We start from the raw sequence: 19,039 nt of genomic DNA on the forward strand, positions 1-19,039 counted from the left end.
GACAGAAGCTCGTTATCTAACGCCTGTCCATGGTGGTGTCGGGCAAAAAGCTTTTCCAACTCCCGCTGAAACCCAGCAAAGTCCTGCAATAGGGGATCATCCCGACTGGTGAATGGCACCGCCCAATCAGCTGCACTCCCGCTGAGGTAGGAGAGATCGAAGGCCACCCACGATTGGTCGGTTAGGAATGCCCCGGGCCTGCACAGAAAATGGAGGCGACACTGGTTCATGAAAGTCACATAACGTTGGGGATCACCTGAGAACCGTTCCGGAGGGGCTAGTGGTACTGTTCCTGGTAGGTTGATTTGGACTGGACTACTCATTGGTGTTGATGTAGAGGGAGCGACCCCAGGCAACAGGGATTGTCCGGCTTGTGATTGGAGCAGCTGCCTGCTGAGGTTGTCTGTCCTTTCCTTGGTTACAATTAGCTCTCTCCTCAAGGCATTGGTCTCCTGTCGTGACAAATGGACCTATGCGAGGTTCAAATACCCGGCAGGTAACCCAGGTGCCTTAGGGGCGGACCCCGCCCTGAAGCTAGCCTGCTTGCTGCAGTTCCTTGACAATCCTCGCGGGGGCAGCCGTGTTCACCCATTGTCCATTGGGAACCATACTTGTCAAGAGTGCCTGGTGCCAACGGCACCAGGATTGTGACCAAGGCACCCGTAGCAGACTTGTGTGGATCTTTCTGACCTTGGAACAGTACTGAGGTGGGGGCCATCGTGCCCAAGACCCATAGCCTCGGTTCGAGGTTGTGACAGCCTACATTCCTGATGTAGCCCCCGTACCATGAGATATGGCTACTGCCGAACTGTGCACCCACCCTAATTTTCGCTTTTGCGTATTGGCATACCTGATGTAGCCCCCATACCATGAGATACGGCTACTGCCAGACTGTGCACCTACAATAATTGGTGGAAAGGCCAGTGGACCAGCATACAGCCCCCCAACCATGAAAATGCGCTAAAAACACCACTCAGCCCTCACGCGCCAGCAAAATCATGTGTAAAACTCCCCATGCTCCCCTAGGAATATGCATACCCCGCATGCACCAGCAAAATCGTGTGTAAAACTCCCTGCGCACCCCTCGGAATACGCATACCCCGCTCGCGCCAGAGAAATCGCATGTAAAACTCCCTGCACACCTCTCGGAATACACGTACCCCGCTCGTGCCATGGAAATCGCGTGTAAAACTCCCTGCGCACCCCTCGGAATACGCATACCCCGCTCGCGCCAGAAAAATTGCGTGTAAAACTCCCTGCGCACCCCTCGGATTATGCCCGATGATGTAGAGGGCCCCGAGGCCACAAGCCTCCTACGCCAAGCCTGTCGCCGCCTTTCTGCTGTCTGCCGCCACCACCACGACTGCCTCCGGGTAGATGGCAACACCCGGGGCTGTCGTGCAGGTGCCCTGATTGTATGAGCCTGCACATCGCCCGCTGACAGGGGTCCAGTTGCTGGGGTGACCACCTGTGCTGGAGCTCCGACTCCCGACTGTGGCAGGGATGGGATTTCCACCAGCCTGGCTGCGTTGGTTGGGGCAGGTCCACAGGGCGCCCTGGTGTCATCTGGGCCGGAAGCCGGCACAGAGAATGACTGGCGTATAGTGTGCACAGAGGAGGAGAGGGCCGCAAGACAGAGCGACACATGGAGGAAACCCCGATCATGAGCCCTCCCCACTGGGCCACGTTGGTACACATGTCTTTGTGATGATGTGCGTGGTCCCCCCAGGAAGCACGCACGTCATCATGAATTTCACGTGTGCGCAACACAACATCAATCAGGATGGACTCAATCCTGTCACGGTGCCCCACGTCCACAGGTAGAGGAGTGCCAGATGACGTGGACCTCCCCCTTACCTGCAGACGGGCCTGGGACAGGGCATCCCTGCTGGTGCATGGTGATGCAGTCACAGTGTCAGGGACAGTGATATGCAAAGGCCCCTCCCCGGCGACCTATGCTGCCTCCTGCCCCTGCCCCTGGACTGCACCACTTGCACCAGTGGTACCACCCCCACCAGGCCCCATGTGCGGCTCTGAAGCGGCCTCCTCCGTACACACTATCAACCTGGATGGCTCGGCACGGTCTTCTGACATTGGGAGCCCATGTGGGGGCTCACCCACCCCTTCCGCTGCAGCCGTAGTGGTGGACGCGGCACCAGTCCCCTTGCTCTCGGATTATAGAATTACCTGGGAGGGTGACTGGGCCTTGCGTCGCTGGCCGGTGGAGATATCCCTGCCGCTTTCCTCCACAGCGCCGTCCCTGCCCTCTTCTTCACTCGCCGCTGTGTAAAGGGCGATATTGAACACAAGCATCACGGTACTGTACATTAGTCAACTAGACACAAAGCAATAGCACATGAGTGGCACTGTCAAACGTCACTTCCATCATGTCCCTCCACAACACATGGGTCAGCGCAGGCAACACACATGCAGAAACAGGCATGGCACATGCAACAAATATTTGCATCCATGTCCAAGGCACCGTAGAAACATCCAATGGTTGCCTGAAACTCACATGCATCATGGGACATGCTGATCACATGCACACACATCACCGGAGGGTCATGCATCTGGCCCTGTATACCCCCAGACGCAGTGGATACAAGGATGACTGGGCTGTATCAGTGAATCAACACATCGTCACGGACATGTGTGATGCATCCATTGCGTTTAACAGACACTCACACACTACTCAGACACATGAACATGTACACCATGCATGTCCATGACAGCAGCACCATCTCTCACACCCCAAACATGTCCAAGTACAGACACAGGCATGCATACACGTGTGCATTCCGCATGCTGCTCCGCATGATGCATTGTAACACATACACCATCCATGTGGGTCACGCCTGACTGGACTAACATGCAGCACCATCATGTCCCTGCACACACACATCCATACATGACCCATGTTACACATACAGCCATGTAGCTAACTACCACCACACTGCAACATGCACTGTTTTAAATGTGAATGCATGGGCACTTACCGCTCGACTCCAGACGGGCCGCATCCTGAGGATCTGGTGGTGAAGCACTGGGCGAATGCGCTCCAGGACCCTCATCTACTGGGTGGTAAGGTGGACCCGGCGCCCCACTGCATCTGCTGCGTCCAAGAGGCGCCGGGCCTTCTTGAGGGTCCTGGACTTGTAGTCCTCCCAGCGCTTCTGGACGTGTTTGATGTCGCAGTGTGCCACCCCCTCCGCGTTGATGGCACCCACTATGTCCTTCCAGACCCTCTTCTGTCCATCCTTGTCGGCGCGCGATGGTGTGAGGAGGGCATCATAATGCCCCAGGACTTGCTCCAACAGGACGCCAACTTCCTTTTCACTGAAGCTGGCAGCCCTCTGCCTCTCTGCTGGGGGGTTGTCACTGGTGTCGGATGGTATTGCGTTGGACATGGCAACCCCCGAGGCAGGTGTGGGTGGGCAACTGGGTCCTGGGGCTAGGCTGTGCAGCGATGGAACACCAGTCGGGAGTCTTCTGTTCCAGCAGGGGTGGTCACAGCAACTGAACCCCTGCAGATGGCTGATGTGCAGGCATCAAATGGCAGGGCACTGTTGGCAGCAGGCAGTCAGGCAGCAGCAGATGGCTTGTAGCAGGCTCCCCGGGACTCTGGGGGGCAGGAAAATGGTCTTCTGGGCAGGAGCGTGGTCTTCCGTGTGTTGTCGCGTGGCCAGCTTGAAGCAGAGTGAATTTTCACGTGAAGAATCAGCACGTCAGCGTGTAATTCGAGGAAAGGGCCTTAGCATGTAAGTGATGTGATGCACGCAGGCGTTTCCCTCGTACAGGTGCATAGTGAATTGGCACGTGCAAAAACAGCACGTCTGAGTGTGAATGCATGTAATTCGAGGGCCTTAGCGCGTAAGCGCACCAGTAACGTTACGTGCATGGGCGTTGCCGTCAACATGGTTTAAAGGTCCAGCAGGGAAGCAGTCCACTGTACATGCTGTTCGTGGAGACCCACGCGTCTGTTTGCTCTTCTGGATTCACACTCATCTCTTCACAGCATTTGAGGTTTGTACCTCTTCTTTTGGCGGGGTGTTGCCTACATGCTTTTCCACGCAAGGCAGGCGGTGAGTAGCGCGCGCTATTTTTCCAACTGTGGTTCCCCCTGTTCATCGCGTACCGTTTTTGAGGTCATAGTAGCCAGCGTGTTCCATGTTTATGTGTTTTTTGTGCCCCTGGGTGCCACACCGTACTGCTGGAGGTTAAATCCACGCACGTGGGCTTCCGGGGTTGCGTGCATGTTTTTCTTTTGATGTTTTACTTTATTTTTTATTTTTTTGCAATTTCTTTTATTTTTCATTTTAATCTTTTTGTTTTGTTTTTTGGGGGTGCCTGAGCGTTGTGTGACCCGTAATTTTCCCCCAGGGGTCACAGTCAGACTTGCAGGAGCACAGGGGTACCAATTCCATCCAGTACCCTGCCCCCTTTCAACCCAATTGCCCAGGACAATTGTTGAGTGCACCTCCCGTTGGCTATTTACCATCTGTGCCATGGTTGGGAGGCCACCAAAGGCTAAGGGCGGCAAAGCTGGGCATCCTCCCAGAGCTGGGCGTGGTCAGGCACGTGGGCACGGAGTCCAGGGGGGACAGGGAGTCCAGGGTGGCCAGGGTGGCTACAGAGGGGGAAATGACAGGGGTGCCCCACTGGGGCAGGATGCCCAGCCATGTGCTGGTGCAGACATGCCACCACCCCCTGTGGCTCCTGGAGATGCAGCTGTTGCATCACAACCTGGCACCCATATAACCCAACAGCAACTTTCATCTGCTGTCATGGGCCCACCGGTGGTGGTAGCTGCAGGTGCAGCTGTGGGGACCACCACCCGGGCTCGGGCAGTGCATGTTGCCTTGCGTGATGAGGACTCCCAGGAAGATTTCCATCTTGTCAGGAGGTGCATGTCACGTGTGTCCAGTGTAGCTGTGACCGGGGCACACGTATCTGGGACAGTTATGATATCTGCTGCCCCAAGCAGCCGGGTGGTAGTAACTGCATGTGCAGATGCAGCCAACACCACCCTGGCAGTGAGTCAGACCCAAGCCAGACCTTCTGTCCTCATTCAAACACGCACTCCCTTGGTCCAGCCCACCAGCGCCACTGCCCCCATTGATCAGGGCCACATTGGCCAGTCAGGGTCAGTACCACCGCACAAACGGAGGAAGCATGCTCCTGCGCAAGAGGCTGAGACCCCAGACACGGCTCCGGCCTCCGGCACGTCGAGGAAGAAGCCTTTCGGCAAGCAGGAACTGGAATTCCTTGTGGACTACGTGTCGGCACACAAACGCGATATGCTTGTGGGCCCACAGTGCCATACAATGCCTCCCCAGCATTGGGTCCACTGGCAGCATATTTCGGATGGTGTGACAGCCATGGGATTCCAGGTGCGCACGGCACAGGACTGCTACAAGCGTTGGAATGACCTCTGATGCTGTGCAAAACAAAAGCGTGCCTCCAATTATTCAATGTCTCAGGTAACTGGTGGTGGGTCAGCACTAGAGAAGGATGTACTCACTCAGCATGAGGAGATCGCTGCAGAGTTCATCCAGGAAGAATAAATCCATGGAGTGGGAGAGAGGATGGATTATGATGCATCGTCCGGTGAGTATTGATGCGTGTTACTCAATGACATGTGTGTTTCGTGTGTGTGACCCTCCCAGCTACAACTTGGGTTCTTCCTTTCCTCTCCATCTCTGGTGTGCACCAGGGGTCTTACCTCTCGGACCGGCTTTCCAAACAGAATCTGGCAGCTCTCGCCCACTACATTTTCATTTTCTGCTACAACTTCCTGTACTACGCTGATGACACTCAACTCATTTTTAGGCTGCCCTCGGCCATCTCTTCTCCCTCCCTCATTTTTGATAGCCTCATCGCCATTTGAAATTGGTGTACTGCCAACCATCTCTGTCTAAATGCCAGCAAGACTGGCATCCTCCTCATCGGTACACCTTCACCATCCTTTCCCCTCACTCTCTGGCCTGCCTCCCTTGGACCTCCTCCGACCTCCTCCTACCCCCACCTGCAAGGCAAACAACCTTGGGGTCACCTTTGACTCCACACATTCCTTCTCCGCACACATTTCTGACGTCTCTTGAGATATATTAAGTTCTTGCTTAGACTCCTCAGGGGTGCTGTGCCTTTCCTCTTGTTCACCTCTCAAGCTCTGGTTGTCTCAAGGTTGGACTACTGTGACAGCCTCTTTCTAAATTCTACCTGCTGCCACTATCTGCCCTCTACCACTAATCCAGTGCAGGACTGAGAGATTTGTCCTTGGCCTCAAGTCCTTGGATCCCATCTCTCCAGCTCTGAAATCCCTTCATCGGCCACCAGTGGATGCAAGGATTAAAATTTAGACCCTCTGCTTTGTGCACAAGGATTCCTGGGGCCTGGGTCCAAGATACCATCAACTATCCCTCTGCCAATACCTCCCCTCTCGAGTCCTTTGCTCCTCTACCTCAGACTCCCTCCGGGTCAGTCGTTTATCAAAGAAAAAAGCTGGGGGCAGATCTGTGTCTACGGCTGGGACCTCCCTTTGGAACAGCCTACCTGTCACGTTGAAACTTGAGGATAAACATCTCTGCTTCCGGAAGCACCTCAAGACCTTCCTATTTGCTCCTGCATTAGCCCCTCTTCTCCCCAGCTGAACTGTTTTCTCTCTTGGCACTGTGCACCTGGACACCCCCTGTCCTTCGGGCCCATGTACCTGCTCACCCTTCCTCCCTGCTGCACTGCCTCCAGGCCTCCCATTGCCATGGGTCCTGTACGTGAACCCATACAGTCCCCCACTCTTCTTCTGCACTTATCAGATTTGCACTATCCAAATGATCTTGCAATTGCCACTTGCTGGCTGCACTACCACCTTTTCAATGCCTATTCTATCATAAGACTTCATTTTCATTGTTTAGTCTCCTCTGTTCGCCACTTTCGACTTCTCCCTTCCAGGGACTTTACCCCTTTTTCCCTTCTCCATGCACTTGCGTGTTCTCAATGTCACTGTGCCCAGTAAGATCGTTGTTTACATTTTCTTTTCTCCCTTGTTCCCTTCCCTTTGCTTGGTTGCGCTCTGAGCCAGTTGTGTATGAGGGTAATCTTGATGAGATGTCATATACATCCTTTGTCCTTGCTGCAGTGTGTCTCACTCTGACTGTGCTGATGGCAGTCACTCCCCGTGCACATGTGTGCACAATCATGCTCCATGTGCATTCCATGTATGCATGTATGCTGCTAGGTGTCCTTGACCGCCTGCTCATTGTAGTATGTCTCCAGGATGATCCAAGTGTCATGTTATTTGGACAGCCATTTCATGCTCACTGTGGGTCTGTGTGTCATCACGCACGACTTCAGGGTGTCCACATCTGTGTCGTGCACATGGCTCCCCCTGTTAGAGGCCCCCCTGCCTATGTTAAACTGGTGTTGTGTCTTCTGCATGCATGGGTGTACTACTGATGGTTCCTCATCTGTCCTGCATCATGTCCACTTCTCATTGGCTGTAGTAACATTTGACTGACGAGATGCAATAGACGCATGCCAACACTGTCTGCCAATGCACAGTTCTGTGGTGAACCTTTCATTGCCATGCAGTGCCTCCCTGCTATTGCTCAGAGGGTGGGTGTTTCACGGTACATAGTGCATGCCATTTGCACATGATGGCTGCAATTGCCCTTACACTGCCGTCATGTTTGGAGATTGACATCACTATGTACGTGTTGATGTTGGAAGTTGAGGGGCTACATATGCACTGCACCGCACACACCCACTCCTGTGCCAAGTTCAGCCCTTCAACATGCCAACACACAATGCTGCTGTGTGATAGTGACCTGCCATGTATGTACCCATGTCCTGCCTTTCACTGTATAGAAACGCACTAGCGTAGGTGCCTCCTGTGACACATGTACTCTGCATAGTCGATGGTAGTTGAGTGCTGCACATGAACATGCATGTTACATGTGTGATGGTGTGTTTGGTTTAATTGCCAGCTGTGGCTATTTGTATGTTCCCCCATGCTTATGCTACGTGCCATCTCTTTGTTGCCATCTCTCATTTCTGCTTTGGATATGTGCCTGCTAGAGGTTGTGTATGATGGAGGTGATGTGAAACATGCTATACATGTGTTGCCTTCACATTTTGCACACATCCCTTTCTGCTTTTGGGATACCCTTGCATTGCTATGCCACTGGATGCATGTTGGGGTTTGAGTTGCGTGTGACATGGGTGCTTCATGTGTTGGCTGCCAATGTTGTGATCTGTATGTGTGTGGTATGTGCTACTGACATGCGTGTTCATGTTTATTTTGTTTATGTTACAGGTGATGACGCACTGGAGGCAGCGGATGAAGATGTCATCCCAGACACGGTGGTCAGTTCACATCAACAACCAGGCACCAGTGGTGGTCGTAGGGTGGCAGCCCACGAGAACCCACTGATGCTCCAGGCCATCGTGTCCAGAGCTTATTCTGAGTCAGGCTCTGATGTATCCTCTGACCACTATGTTGAGCCGGATCTGCATCATGATGTGTCGTCACCAGTAAGTGATCCTGTGTTGGATGATCTTCTGTCCGCGACACCTGCAGTAGGGGGCCAGGTGGGGTTGGAATGTCCGCCTGTGGTGGTTACGGGTGCAGGGTACAAATAAACTAAACTTCAAAGGGTCACACTCCACACCAGTTGGCCATGTTCCTGGGGCATCAGGTTGATGAAGAGATGCAGTCCTGCAGCCACGGGCGGCACCAACCCAGCAAGGACCACGGCTCCTTGGGCACAGCAGTTGTGGTGTCCGGCAACGTGGTGGCCGTGTGCCACCAGGGTCAACTGAGTGGGAGCATGCCATTATTGCCATAGCACAGCAACAGGGCGGAGCAGTTGAGATGATGGCTCAAGGTATGGAAAGTGTGGCCCGTTCCATCCTTCCACCGGAAAGGCAAGTGGTGCGCCAGGCTGAAATGGTGGTTCTGCATCAAGCACTTGATGCTCAAGCAGAGGCACACCGTGAGGCCCTGAGGGTTGAACACCAATCCCTCCGATCTACTCTGGCTACGCTCTGGATGAACGAGAGTAGGTGGGCAGAAGACAGGATGGTGCCGCTTGAAAGAACCATCTCAGCTGAACTCCATGCAAGCTGAGAGCCGCACCGTTTGTCATGTGAGGCCATGCAGGCAGAACTCTGTCTTACACTTGAGTCCTTGCAGGAGGAAGCACGCGTGACACGTGTGACAGGTAATGCATGCTGACCTACGTGTCATTGCCATGGAGGACCTGGCTTACCAGACCCACATACCCACATGCTTGCTGCCGCTGAGGGGCAAGGCGCGTATAGGCATGGTTAGGCAACCGTGCTGCATCCACCTTCTGATTTCCATACAGAGGGTGACAACGACAACCTATCTCCCACATAGGTCGGGCTGCAGGCGCTGAGCCCAGTGAGTTTAAAAAAAACATCTACACATATGGGTGTTGAGGTGCACCCTGTACCTCTCCCCTACTGGGTGCCTCCCCCACCCCCCGGGTGCCTCTCCCACCCCCGAGTCATATGTGGGCATTTTTTTTCCTGCAATAATACTCTTTTTTTTTTTCCTGCAAATAATTATTATTGTATATATTTTTTGGTCTTTTGTGCATTCATGTGACAGTGTGGTGCTTTGTAGCATTTGAAGGCATCCACTGGGTATTCCAACTGGGCCCATTCAGGCTTGTCTCGGTATGTGTTTTGCTTGGGGCCCTGACACATATGCTACTCCTGCTTCCCCTTTCCATGGGCTCACAAGGATGGCTCGGTGTGACTGCATCTCACACAGGGGCATTGGGCTTCCGTCATATCTGTGGCCAGCCTGCAGTCCTACTTGTGCGTACACCCCTAGTGGGTATTCCGGATGGCTTCTCCAATGCATGTCTGCACTTCATTTTGGTGAGTATTCTGTTGACTGTGCATTTCATCATGTTGCTTACGATTTTTTTATGAATTGACTGTCTATGTTCATGCACTTCCTGCTGTAGGCAGTACCATGCACCCTTTGGCTGCGCAACACACACTGATGGTGGGAGGGGTCTGTGTGCTGACAATGTTGCATTGGGACACTTGCCCTATAGTGATTTTGATATGCCACATGAACGCTGCACGCCGAGTTATCCTTGTCACCATGCCTTTGAACGACCACCAATTCCTTGCTTGGCCTGCTTTGGCCATCTTGCAGCCCTGCCTGGTGTGGTGTTTTGTTGTGCCATTTGAAATATGGCTGCATTGCTTTTGACTTGACTGTCATGTTTGTGGCCTGGACCTGCTCCCCCCTTCCCATTGGTTGCACATGGCCCTTGTGACAGTCCGGCCAACCAGGAGGCTGGAGCCTGCCTCCACTACCAAAGGCCCACAATGGTGGCCCTGTCTACCCCTGTCCACCACCCTTCTGGGTCCCTTGATTGTCCCCCTGTTTCCCCTGCCCCCCACCTGTCTCCACCTGCCCCCTGCCAGTCTCCCCCTGTCTCCTCTGCCCCTCGCCTGGCTCCACCTGCCCCCTGCCAGTCTCCCCCTGTCTCCCTTGCCCCCTGCCAGTCTCTACCTGCCCCCCATCAGTCTCCCTCTGTCTCCCCCTTCACCATCACACCCCCTCCCCTTCTGCACCGTCTTCTTTCCCTCTGCCCCCTGTGTGTGCTTTCTTTCCCACTCTCCCCCTTCCTGTCCTTACACCTTGGCCCCCTCCTCCCTTCTCTCCTCCCTCTCCCTTTCCACCACCCTTTCCCCTCCTCCTTGTCCTCTGTCTGTCTTTTTCTGGCACTACACCAATTGCGTCGGGCATGGTGATACATAGCTCCTTGGTCTTTACAGACACTTCCCCCTCTGCCACTGTCCATCCACCCCCAAACTTTCAGCTTTTTGAGTTTTATTTTGGTACTTACTTTTATCATCAGTCCCGCCACCACTGATTACAGGTCATCTGTTCCCCCTTTCCCTTCTGTGTTTCTTCTCCCCCTCCCCAGCACTATCTTGATAATTAATCAACCTTCCATAGTTTGTCACTTGTTTTGTTACTCTCCTCATCTCTTCCCTCCTCTTCCCTTACCCCCCCTCCTTATGTGGCTCCTGCACTGCAACTATTGCCGTCATGCATAGCAATGATGATGCTAGTTTTGTTTTCCCACATTGCCTCCCTAGACTCTCCCTTATTGTTACAAGCACTTGTACTATGTACTTTGATTTGATTGTTCATTTTCACATTCTGGACTGTTTGAAGGACTTGTAGGAAGGTACTGTTATTCTCCCTTGTTCCCTCCCTCCTTGAGGCGCTTTGATGAACTTTGTGTGTAGGCCCTATAAGGATTTTCAATGAATCAGTGATTGCTCACTGTCTGCCATTGTCGATGTGGGGTACTCTGTACATGATATGTTCTGCTGGTCAATGGCTGATCCTATGTTGGGTTTCATTTGGAAGTGTCAGGGGAATAGTGTAGTTTAACACACGGGGGGGTCCTTGAGTGCAATGTTCACATGTGCTGTGTAGAGGACACTGAGGCTCACTTCCTTTCACATGCATGTATTTGATGCATGTCCCTACTGGCACACACACTTAGGCAACGCCACCCCACACCTACTACGGCGACACCATGCACAAACGTGCACCCAGATTGCCTTCTCAGGCATGCTGTGTCCCTACAATCCATGTTCATTGATCGTGTGCATGCATCTCTGGCTACTATTTTGTTGATTGTACTTATTTTTCATGATGCTCAAGGGGTTTCCCCAAAGCAATGCACACTCACTTTGCTGTCCAGTGCACGGTGTGTTGCAGGGGACACACACGCAGCACACAGTGTTTGTAATGCCAATTTGCTATTGTCCAATGTGCATGGAAACAAGTATTCTGACTGTTGTTGCTTGCACCACTGGTGGCATGCATTTGTACACAGTTTTCAGGGTGTGAGGTTTTCGTCACGTGGCACTTCATGACTATTGTGTCATGTGTTGTGCATATGGTTTGATGTTTTACCGTTGCATACCATGGTATGGTGTGGCAGACGCGGGTCATGGGGGTTGGGAGGGTTTGGGTGGCATACCAGTACTTTCATGTCCGGTTTTGCAGGGGGGTGGGTGGCATATGCACCTTGCATGTGTTCCTTTTGGTCACATGGGATTGGCTGTGTTTAAGTAGCTAGGGATGCACACAATGTGGCACTTCCGTGGACACATTCTCAGTGTGGTAAGGTTGTGAGAGTTAACTGTCCCTTTCTCATCATCGATTGTCACCTGGTATGTGCCAGGCCTGTGTGCACTCCACAGGGGTTGGAGTTTAGGTGAAAAATGTGGCCACAAGCTGGGTATGGTCTGCCTCGCCACAGGCCCTTTCCCCTCCCATGCGCAGTGGCCATGCGTGTGGTTGGGGATGTGGGGGCACCACAATGTCCACCGGTACGCCCCGCCGTGTTGCAACGTTGTGCAGGACACATGCTGCCGCAATGATCCTGCACACTACTGGGGGTGCATATAGTAGCTGTCCGCCAGAGCAGTCGAGGGAGCGGAAGCGTGACTTTAGCACTCCGAATGTGCACTCCACTATGGCCCTGGTTGTAATATGGGCTGCGTTGTATCTTACCTGGGGTGGTGTGGTGGGGTTCCGTATTGGCGTCATCATGTAGGTGCTCAGAGGGTAGGCGCTGTCCCCTGGTAAGGTGATAATGGTTGTCTTTAGTTGGGCTTGTGTATTTGTCTGTGTGTGACATGCATGCATGTGCACAGGCATTTGTACTCACCTATGAGGCATGTGTCGCCATGCTTCCCAGCTTCCAGGGCCCGGCTCAGGGCGGACATTCTGTATATGAAACTGTCATGGGTGGACCCTAGATAGTTTGCATAGATAGAGGTGATGATTCCCTTGGCATCGCATACAACCTGCACGTTCATGGAATGCCAGTACGTGCGGTTGCGGTAGATGTTTTCAGTGGCCCTAGGTGGACGTAGGGCCACATGGGTGCAATCTATGGCACCAAGCACTTTGGGGAAGTGTGCCACCCTGTAGAAGTCCAGGAACATGGCCTGCCTTTCTGCGGGTGTTCTGGGCCTGTATATGTGCCTGCGGACTGAGGGGCGCGCAGTGATGATTGCCAACACCTGGTGTAGACAACGTGACTGCGTGGGCTGTGAGACGCCCCCCACTATGGCAGTTGTCTGCTAAAATGACCCAGTGGCCAAAAAATGCAGTACATTGAGCACCTTCTCCAAGGGGCTCAAGGCTTGGGAGCACAGGGTGGGTGATGTGAGTTCTTCCTCCCACTCAGTGACCAGGTCTAGGATGATATGAGGTGGAAACCTATACCTGCCATAGACCTGGTCATCAGGCTTCCCAAAAAGGCTGGTCCTGGCCAAAAAAATGCGGGGCCTGGCTATTCTCCTCCTCCTGCGGTGTCCCACGTTCACTGCTGCGAGGAATGGGACATTCATCGTAGCTGTATATGCTTGTTTGTTGTTTGCGTGCACTTTTATGCTGCACGGGGCGCTTCCGCCTGCTTTCATGTGGCGGACGTATTTGTGCGTGTGTTTTGACGTGCTTGGGCTTTCCCTATTCGATTCCATGAATACGTGTTGTTCACTAGCGTGTGGGCGTTGCATGTGTTTCCCAGTGGTACTTCCACAATTACGCCTACATTTTCACGCGTTGTTCCCCATTCCCTGTGTTCCGCCACCTTTTTAGGTGTGTGCGCGAGAAGTTGTATGCGTTTGGACAGTCACAGTGACGTGTAAGGTAAGCGCGGATTTGGCGCACATCCCGGGAAAAACATGCGCAGGACCTTCCATGAATCTCACGCATGCGATTCGCACACGTGCGCTTGATTTTTCATGCTTGCGCCAGCTTGCGCCACAAATTTCGGTGCACAATTATTCTGTGAATTACCCCTTATGACTTCAAAACCACTTGCATGATTCAACCATTATGCGTGGTCTTGAACTATGTAGAATGTCAATTTGCACTTACTAACGCCTATATGCCTGAGGGTTTTGTGCGCCGCTTTAAATGTAAAAATTGAAATTAAATAAAAATAAAAATCTGTATCCAGATGTTTCTTCCGAACATCACTTCTGACAGACATTTCACTGTCATGCTTTAGAGATAGGGGTGCTGTCAACTCAGGTCCAAAATCAGGGGAAAACATTCCACAAGAACTCAAAAAGGAGTGCACCACATGCACGAAAAAACACAACATGTATGTGTGCATCACGCCCGGGAAGAGCGGAACAAGCCAACTTTGACATGCCCTTTGCTGGCACAAGGTTTAATAGCCACAAACAGAACTTTAGCATATCTTGAAAGAAGCGTAAAAAAAAGCCATCATCCTAATATCATCATTGGCTGGTCGTCAAGAGCCGCCTAAAGAACACTATACATTGGTCTAAAACTATTGGCAGTTACAATTTCATCGCAGGAAAAACACCACCACCTCAACATAGTCACACACCTCTTGATCAGCCCAGACAATTCACAAATCCCATCTTGGCTTCATTTTAATTGGGCCATGCTACCTCACCAATTGGGGCCTTGGCGTACCGCCGAGATTGGCCAATAGGCAATGAACCAACATGGTACATGCCTCCTTTATCAATTCCCCATTTCCAGAATCTGCACCTGCTCACTGTGTAGATCCCTATCTTGTGACATGTTGTCAGTCCTGGTCACCATCTTCTGGTACCCTCCCTGTAATGAATGGTCTTCTGAACACCGCTCCTGGATCATCATTTCTTCCAATGTATCCATTTTATTCTGCACATTTCATACTATGGCTGCCTGAGAACCCTCGCTGTGACCTTCAAAAACATGATGTATTCTTTCCCAATCTGATGAGGCAACACTTGTTGTCTGGAGCCAGGCAGTAGCCCCTTGAGAAACGCTTCACTTGCAGTAAATGCTGTCAACTACCTCACACCCCTCCCCACCTGCCCTTGAGCTCTCAGCTTGTTTGCAGGGCAAGACGAAATACAATCAAGTGGTCTCAGCTAGCAACTATGGGCTGCTACACTATAATAGCAGCTTAATGCCTCTCACTGAGGCCTATTCAAAATGGCAGAGCTCTTGCTCATAGCGCCCAGGATCCCTACAGGCACAAAGATAAAATAATGCTGTGTCATGTGCTTCACACTACCAAAAGCAAAATGGCGGGCATGCCTTTCATACGAGAAGATATAACATGGTGAGGTGTGTGTGCGTGTGTATGTGTGTGTGCTGCGCCAGATTATGAAAGTGTTGTAGTGTTACATGCAGCTTCTGTGCAGCTGCCACGTAACTCAAAATGTAATGTCATGAGCTGGCCAGTGGGCAGGTGTGTCCCAAACTGTGCTGTGTGTTGTCTATGAATGCGGGAATGTGACACCAAGCACTATGCATTTTCTGCAATCATGTTGTGCAGGCAAGCAGTGGTTGCTAAGCTGGCCTGCAGTGTGCTGCAGGTCATGCACAGGCATGGGGCAATGTGCTACATGAACAGTGATGTGCTGCATCGTCTCTATGAAATGCAGCACATGCAAGCAATGCAATGTTATGTGCCCCAATGCAGGCCAAAAGCAAAAGTGTAACACAGCCACTGCCTATAGCATGTGAAAAGCTAACAAGCATTGCTGTGTGCTATATGGTACCCTCTTGCCTGTTAGCCTAAACCTATGAGCCCTGCTACTGTCCTCATGGCACTTGGTCATTGCGTCATGGCAGAGGTCCTGCTGCCCTGTTGGTCAATCTCTTTGAAAAGCTGGCCCTCTTCCAGCTTATCCACCAGACTGGATCTGTTGGTTGTCTACACGACCACCAGTCTGGCTTCAGAGCTGCCCGAGGCATGGAAACCACTCTCCTTAACACTGGTGAAGACTTGCTCTCTAATCTCGATCCCAACTCTCCTTACATTCTGATCCTTCTTGACCTGTCCTCTGCTTTTGATATGGTCAATCATGCCACCCTTATAAATGGCTCTGTGATGCCCACAGACCTGCCACTGGACTGGTTTACCTTCTTCCTCTCTGAACAGCTTTCCCAGATTCAAATGGGCACTTCTCTCTCCCCATCACACTGTCCACCTGTGGTGTCCCTCAGGGGTCTATCCTCTCACTGTGGCTCTTGTACATCTACCTTGCCCCGCTAGCCATTTGATCTCTGCCTTATCTTCTCACTTCCAATGATATGCAGATGACATGCAGCTCTCCTTCAAGCTTCCCTCCACTTATTAGCCAAGGCTGGAGCAAGGAAGGAAATGTTGTCCTAGATAGTTCTGGAGAAGCAGGGGAGAACCTGTTAGGAGGAGACTTTCATAGAGAGGGCTTGTCTAGATATATCATCCAGTGGTATAGGCAAGATAGAGGAGAGTAGGAGGAAAGGGAAGAGGGGGGCCAAGGGAGGCCTGAGAGTGGGTGATGGAGAGGGGGTGAAGAGTAGAGCGAGGGCAGGATGTCCTGAGTTTTGGTTAAGAAGCGAGAAGCAAGTGCAGTGTAGAGGGTCAGAGTGTAAAAGCAAAAGAAGATATCGAGGCTGAGTACCAAAAAAGGAAATGCACCAACGCAGGTTATAAAGATACACAGATCTTTATTCAAAGTAACTGAACAGTTCTCAAAGGACAAAACAACAGATAGCTATCAGCCCCTCAGTACAGCACAGCAAATACCAGCCCTATTTGGTGTGTGCAGTGAGTGGGATTGTACATCAGAATAGTCGCACCTTTTATACAGTCCAAAACATGATGTCCAGCCCAGTTGCAAGTTAATGAATCTCGGATCTAGGGTTCGTGCCGAGTTTGCTTCTAATTTATGCATCTATACATTTACGGATTATCCTTAATACATTCGCCAACAAGTTACAATAGCTACAGTGTGTCTTTGGATTTCACATTGGGCCTTCGCACATATCTTGGACAATTTAGTCAAACAAGTGTTCACATTAGAAGCTCGAACAGTATTGTGCACTATATATATTCATGGATTAGTATCATTGGCACAGGTAATCCTTTATACACAGGTCAACGAAGGACAAGGTCTCAGTACATGACCCTAACATTTGGCCTGCGGGCAGTTTATACATTAACTCACATGCAGAGGTCAACCATGTTACAAGCAGAACAACACTGTCCACCATCTTAGAACACGGGGTGACTTTAGAGTGGAAATCTAAAAAGGCGGATAAACCTAAATAGGCGGCTAATACTGATCTAAGGTCAAGACCTTGCTACGCGGATCTCCTCGTAAAGCGACTTGGCTTAGGACAATATATTCAATATAGGAGGCACGATATGATTTCTCATTCGACAAGAGAAGGAAGGGGAGAAGTGGTGACTGCAGTAGAATTGGAGATTCCTTGCAAATTTTAAACAGTTTGCTCAGGTTGGTAGTGGCCCCAGAGATGCAGGCTTCAATGTAGGCTATTTTCTTCTAGGGGATGGAGAGCCTGTATTGACGTTGGTGCAGAATGTGCTTGAGGCCTGCCACTTCCGCTCAGAAACTCTGCAGTTGCGTTTCAGAGAGGCTAGATCAGAATCATACCAGGTGTTCAGCTTGGAGACAAGCTTCCTGCAGGTCCTCATGACAAGCGCCCTGTCCCAAGTGTTGGAGATGGGCGGGTGAAGGTTATCACGGTCTGTGAAAGTGTGACATTTAGCCCAGCTTATGCAAACTCTCACTGCAGTTTACAGTAAGGGGTGGTCTGGTTGTCCAATCAGGACAGCCATCCCCCCCGTGGGACTGGGTTCCTTTCGGGCAAGGTGGAAGACACAGGGCTGCAGAGTTTTGGACTCCTCCCTCACTTCTAACCTTCATAGACACTCTGGAGCCTCGGCAGGGAATCCAAAGGATTACCGCCAAAGACAAAACTTCCACTCAGGTCATTCCTGCCTAGAAAGGCATCAGAAGACCTCAGAAAGAACAAGCATACGAGAAATGGCAAAAAAAGAAGTATCCCATTCTAGCATACAGGTGGGCCTTATGTGCATTGCTGAGGCTAATTTAACAGCCTGCGAGCAATAATGACTAAACGTCATAAAAGTAGTTACACTTCCACCAGCCATTCAAGGAAACTTGCGATTGTAAAACAAATCTTACCAGGTAAGTAAGAAAGGGAATACATTGAATCCCCCCAGCACTCCACATAAGGGGTGTGCAGGCTCACTATATAAAATGTAAAGGGGATGACAATCACTCTTTACCTCTTGGGAACAGTAGTTCATCCAAATAATGATAATAGAAATTACAAATGGAAGCCCTAAGAGGCAACCCAGCCTAAGCCCAAAGGTTATAGGAAACTATAACTCCATTCACACACTATGGAGCGACATACAAAGGTAACCCATAAAGAGAGTAAAAGACTAGCTGAGTGGGAGAAAGATTCTCACTCTAATAGGTACAAGGTAAAATAATTACCAAGTCCAAGCAAAAGGTTCTGGGGTTGACACAGGTCAGGAAGATTTCTCATAAATATGAAAATCTTACCTATCAACAATGTTGAATAGTGTTCTGTGGAAGATTGGTGGCAGATCTCTCCAGATGAATCCAGCCCTAAAATCTCTCACTTGATCCTGGCTGCTGCAAGGATCACATTTAAATCCCTTTGCATCATCCACACGGCTGTCTGGGGCCAGGGACCATGCCATCTGCAACTTTCTCTCACCAAATACTCTCCTTCCAGATCCTTCCCATCCTCCGGCTCCAACTATCTGCTTGTCAATCACTTCTCTAAGCAGAGAGCGGGTGGCCGTTTTCTTTCCTTGGCTGACTCCCTCTTCTGGAACAGCCTACCCCTTTCTCTCCATCTTGAGCCGGAACTGCTCAAGTTCTGCAAGCACATCAAGACCTTCCTCTTCTCCTCCTCCTTCCATCTCTCCCTCCCATGCTAAACCCCCACAGTCGCTGTGATTGGTGGCCTGGCCCCTTATGTGTCCTTATGGGTCCTAGCCTACTGTCCAATTGCCTGCAGCATTTGTCCTCCCCTGCACTTGCCTTTGGACATCAACTGGCCTGTGATGTATTACAGGCATGCACTTACTGTATTGGCTGGTGAGCCCTCTTCCACCAAGTGATCATTACCTGACAC

General features: G+C 51.3%; 1 protein-coding gene across 1 annotated transcript in view; it reads left to right on the top strand.

Moving 5' to 3' along the window:
• LOC138514773 (NXPE family member 1-like) overlaps positions 1 to 19,039 on the top strand; it is a 212,282-nt gene that overhangs the window by 43,025 nt on the left and 150,218 nt on the right. The gene's annotated exons all lie outside the window — the stretch shown is intronic.

The sequence above is a fragment of the Ambystoma mexicanum genome, chromosome 12, assembly GCF_040938575.1.
Source record: "Ambystoma mexicanum isolate Mex_15411 chromosome 12, UKY_AmexF1_1, whole genome shotgun sequence".
Lineage (NCBI taxonomy): Eukaryota > Metazoa > Chordata > Amphibia > Caudata > Ambystomatidae > Ambystoma > Ambystoma mexicanum.